Here is a 6,000-nt window from a genome sequence, read left to right as displayed (position 1 = left end):
ACATCAAAAGCATGTTGTCTCTACAAAGTTTCAAGTTCAGATTGTCGACCTTGATCCCTATTCTGAGCAGCCTCAATGGTGTCCTGCTCAAGCTCATTGGTCGACAACTTCTCACTCTTAGTTTTCTCCAGTGCACTCTTCTCAACCACAAGAGACTCACTCAATCTCACATTGGCTTCATTTAATTCCCTCTTATAAAGAAGTGTACACATTCTCTAATAACTAGAATACATAATGGCATTCAAACTACAACCGAAGATTAAAAAATTGCATTCAACGCAAAACCCAAAAGCAGAATTGCAACCAACAATCAGGGAAAATGTTAGGGGCTAATATTCGCAAGTGGGCTAATTTTCTATGTTTTCAAAAAGATTATTCGCTAATTTCCATTTTTCATAAAAATTATTCGCCCAATTTTTATATCATAAAATTAATTTACCTTAAAAATCGGCAAAGTTTTTGAGAGACTATATAAAATCATTATAAATTTGAATATTTTTACAAACATATTGCTAAACATTTTATATTTTTCATGTTAGGGACTAGCAAGATTCGCCAAGGTTTCTAAAGTTTAAGAGAAATTTCCATCCTTAAAATTTTCCTTGACAACAATACTACTTAGATGCAACAAATCGATCCAACAATGCTACCCAAATGAATAATGAATACAAGAAAAAATAGCCAAATATGAAAAAGAGGATTTTGTTATGGAAATGTGAATTAAGAGAATTTATAGTTGGGCTTGCATTCATATTTTTTTCACCTGTGAGTTATTGAATAAGCATAAACATTTGACAAAAAATTGCTAAAGAAGAATTAAAGTTTGATTGGAATGTTATACATTGAAATCAGTTTTGGAAAATGCCATAGGACGTGAAACCAAGGATGAATTAAGACTTCTGGGAATAATGCTTGGCACATTTTTAAGGTTAAATTCTTGGCATAATTATGAAGGTAATTCCGGAGAGTTGTTGCAAACAAATACAAATATCTAAACTTATAAATCTGAACAAGTTTTTGTGAGTTGGTAATGTCTAAGCTTTCAACTATCCCTTGGTATGAGTGAATTCTTTATGCACAGTTTAAGCTTATCCAAGACAAACAATAAAACACCAATTTTAATCCTTTCTTGATGCTACTTTGGAACATTTGTTCTACAAAACTACATCATACTTATAGATTGTGGTCCAAGTGTGAACAATGAGCACTAAAGTTATTTTAGTGATAATGACTAATGATAGGACATACATCCTTGTATAGAAATTACAATGAGATTTTTCTTAAAGGTGACTTAACTGTATCACATTGATTTTAACATGGCATCATCAATAAAATGGTATAAGTCATTGCAGCTGGTACACCTATGTTTGGTGCATTAATCACTGTATTAGATTGAAGGAACCTAGTGGCACTCTCGATCATAACTATTTCTTGATTAACAGTAGCATGAGCCTTGTGTTGTACAACATTTGTATTGGATGTGAAGGATTTAAGGAGCAATAATGTTTTTTTTTCCTGAGCCTAGCAAGGATTATCAAATAGATTGTTTATTGGTCCATGTGGTATACATTCTTTGGATCTTATTTTCTCCCTTAATTGTAAGTGCATAAAAATATCAGATTCATAGGACAAGATACCATTAATCATGTGAGCCAATGATCTTCGACGTTTTCTGATTGAATTCTTCAAAACTTATTGCCATTTGATCTTCCAAAATGTGCAGATAGTTTTGTTGGTTGGAACAATGCTACAAGTTATAATAACAAAGATTTTTTTCTGCATAATGCTTTCCACCTTGCTTTTTTTTTTGTGGATATGAGTAAGCAATATGTTCTTCCAGTAAAGAATAAATTCTTGTGTAAAGTCATTGGGTTTACTATGGTACTGATCGTAACATTTTATAGTCTTTTGTTTCTTGGCCTGTGGTTTAGTGGTTGAGACAGGGAATCACCATGTTAATGACCCAAAGTCAAACTTAGAGATCAGAGCCCTGAATTATAAGTTGGTTGAATTATATGAGATTTATATACAATACTACATTGACATATTTACAATGAGTGAGTGAGATATTGTCACAGTTTTAGAGGCGAGGGGGAGGTGCAATGAAGAGGAAAAGAGGTGATGAGTTGGAATCTCGGAATTCCATTTGAGAACAACAAGGAAATGGAGGCACTAGAGCAACAACATCACTACCCCAATCCCAAAGAACAGGAGAATCAAGCCAGCCAAAACAAACTGAAGTTCAAGAAATCTGCGGGTGTGAAATGGATCAAAGAATGGTGCATTTTGACCTTTTTTGTTCAACATTTTGTAATTGTCTTTATTATTCTACTATTCGAAGAAATAAATTGTGTTTAATCAGGCCCAATAAACTTTGTAATGAGGCCATTTGCGAGAATAATAGCAAGACCATGTCCTTAGAGAGCAGAGGCGGAAGAGGAGTTTCAAATGTTTTTTGTCTGACGAGCTGATCAACTCCGTTGCCATAGGCATAGCTGAAGAATATTCCTCTTCGTTTATATACATAATAATTCCAAAATCATGTCTCCCTTCCCTCGATTCATTCGTTCAGACTGTCAACCAATAGCCAATAGACGTACTTGCCTCAAAACCAAGTGTGTACATATTTAGGTTTAATCAAGGTGGGCAGAAGAGCTGCAACTGGAGAAGACTTTGGGTTATTTTTTTGCCTTACATATAACAGGTTGTTGTGATTTTTCTCATCTTGAAGATGAAGTGGGAAATAGTGAAGTTGAAGATGAAGATGAAAATGAAAGAGACTCCAAAGGGTAATTGCTGAGCCTAGCAAGGATTATCAAAAAGTTGTTTATTGGTCCCTGTGGTATACATTCTTTGGATCTTGTTTTCTCCCTTAATTGTAAGTGCATAAAAATATTAGATTCATGGGACAGGGTACCATTAATCATGTGAGTCAATGATCTTGAACATTTTCTAATTGAATTCTTCAAAACTTATTGCCATTTGATCTTCCAAAATGTGCAGATAGTTTTGTTGTTTTGAACAATGCTATAAGTTATAATAACAGAGATTTTGTTCTGCAAAATGCTTTCCACATTGCATTCTTTTTGTGGATATGGGTAATAAGTATGCTCTTCCAATAAAGAATAAATTCTTGTGTGCTATCCTCTTGGACTCACAGATCTCTCAACATGGCAAGCAGGATTGTTCTCATAAAAGCAGTTCTTCAAGCCATGTCGTTATACCTATTCTCCATTTTAGCTGCACCCAAATGGGTTCTCAAAGAACTCATCTCTCTTCAAAGATCATTTCTCTGGGGCAGTAACGACCATAAGCGAAAGTGGGCTCTGGTCAAATGGGAGACTACATGCTTACCAAAGAAAGGAGGAGGAATAGGTTTGAGGGACCCCTCTCATAGTAATAAGGTTATGGGTGCTCGAATTTGGTGGAAATGGCTAACTGAGCCCTTCACACCTTGGGCCTCACTTTGGACAGCTAAATATGCTAGGAATTGTCCTACGGAGGAACGAATAAGATTATCAGAGGTCAGCCTGGGATCAATTATGTGGAACTCTGCCAAGCAGCATAAGACTCTCATTCAACAGCATAGCTTCTGGGAGGTGAAGAATGGTAGCACGACAAGATTTTGGGAAGATTCATGGCAACAGTTACCTAAACTAAAGGACCAAATTCCTCTAAATCCTCATATGGAGCAGAATATGCAATCTCATGATGCAGTGGAAAAATTCTGGAAAAATTCATCGAACCATGATTACAGGGAATGACTTAAAGCATTTCAAATCTTAAAGCATGGACCGGCTCATGCTCAACAAACCCTAGAAACATAATTAATGAAAAGAAGAATTCAATACTCTGAGGATAAAGATATCCTAAGGTGGGGATATGAAGAAAGAGGCTCTTTTTCTACAAGAGAGGCCTACAACATCATGATCAAAGAACACATGCTGCTAGATCCACTCTGGAGCAAAATATGGGACCCCTCATTATGGCCGAAAATCTCTACATTTCTTTGGATCCTATGTCACAACAAAATTCTAACATGGGATAACCTAAGAAAAAGAAGCTTTCATGGTCCTTCCATCTGTCCGAACTGCAAACAAGAGGAGGAAACTACAAAGCATCTCATGCACTCCTGTCCGCTGGCTCAAAAGCTCTGGGAAAAGGTCAGTTTCCGCTGTCAAAAGGAAGGAAGAATCAATGGAGACATTATCGCTACTATCCGCAACTGGGCCCATAACCCTTATCAAAGTAAAATCTTAAATCTCCTTTGGAAGCTTATTCCAGGTTTCATCATGTGGGCCATTTGGAAGGAAAGAAACAACAGAATATTCAAGGACCACCACAGACAGCTGGAAGACATATGGAACATAATCTGTCAAAATATTGAAGAATTCATCTCTCTCAAGACCTAGTACCAGGAGGACTTCCCATCTATTCCCCAAGAACAATCTATATGGGCTAATTGGAATTTCAAATGGAGGCCCGATCAGCTCCCCAAAGGAACACAACCGCCAAGAAGCCAATCTCCTAAGAAATGGCAACCTCCCCCCATCCATATGTACAAGCTAAATTTTGACGGAGCTTCAAAAGGGAACCCAGGAAATTCTGGTTTCGGAGGGATATTCAGAAATCATAAGGGAGATCCTCTCTTAACCTTCCTAGGCTCAAGAGGGTGGGACACCAATAACTCAGCAAAACTGGAGGGTCTCTGGCAAGGGTTAATAATTGCACAAGGCAAAGGTTTTTTCCCTCTGATAATAGAGGGTGATTCACAAATTATTATCAAAATGGTTACAAGAATCCTACAGGGATCCCCCTCATGCAAAGTCTGTAACAGTTGGAGAATGGCCAACAGACTTCACTCTATCGAACGCTGGCTTTCCAACCATAGAGCAGTCACTTTGATGCACACTCGCAGGGAAGGGAACAGAGTAGCGGACTTACTTGCTAATATAGGAGTAGAATGTGGGCTGCATATACATGTTGGACCAATTTCTGACCTAGCCTCTGACTCTCAACTCCTGGAGCTCGACAATCTCATGCAGAAGGACAACTATCAGGAGGAAGCCGATTCCCCGGATGCGGGTGACACAGGTGTCATAAATGATTCTCATGCCAACTGTCAATGGTGAGTACCGCATGCTGCAGAGCAGCGGGGCTCCCCAGAACCTCACCTTATGTAAAGCGGATAGACAGCATTTCTACGGATATGGCGGTATCTGGGAATTTATGGTTTGCTCTGTTCGAAGCATGGCAAGGAATGTTATATTCAAGACATCCCGACTCTTCCCTCTCATGGTGCGTATTCATTCTTCTTGCTCTGAGTTCTGGTCTTCGAAGGTTTCGGGTAGCGAGAGGGTATCCGTTTACAGAGGCGCGCTTCACAGGTTTCAAGCTCGTTTCAGGGGTAAGCGGTTCTCACCTTCTTCTCAAACCCTCTCAGTGTGTATTTCCTGTTCTCTGGCTCAAGCATTCCGTCTCTCAATTGCCCTCTTTGCTTGTTCTGTTGATTCTGTGGCCATCCATACGCTCCTCAATATGGTCCGCCAAGGTGGCAGGAAGCGACCCAGAGGGCGCCATGGTAATGGCTCTCGGCCTACAGCTAGCAGCTCTGAGAACCCTGAACATTCACCCGTCAATCTCCCTCCCTCTCAGGCGAATGTGCAACCCCCTAGCCCTGCTCGTAGGCCAATCCCGAATAGTGCTTTTCAAACCACCCATTTTAAATTCCAAAGCAACCTCAACAGACCTCTGATTTCTACCCATATCACCATCATTCTCTCGGAAGAAGAAAACCAGATCCATCCTCTGGCCTGTATCGCTCCGGAGCCCTCTCAGAGCAGCGAGCAGCAGTTGACAGTGGGAAGCCAGGAGAAAGATTTGGTTGATCAACCAGGCCAAATTGACAGCCTTAGAATCATTCCGTCCCATGTAGAAAATCTCCCTGCTATTGGGGATGGAATTCTGAATGATACAAATCACCCCATCTTACTCCCAGAG

This window comes from Pinus tabuliformis, chromosome J (assembly GCF_031772625.1).
Source record: "Pinus tabuliformis cultivar Carrire ecotype Pingquan chromosome J, CPIR1, whole genome shotgun sequence".
In the NCBI taxonomy this organism is placed as follows: domain Eukaryota; kingdom Viridiplantae; phylum Streptophyta; class Pinopsida; order Pinales; family Pinaceae; genus Pinus; species Pinus tabuliformis.
This window is presented reverse-complemented; position numbering follows the sequence as displayed.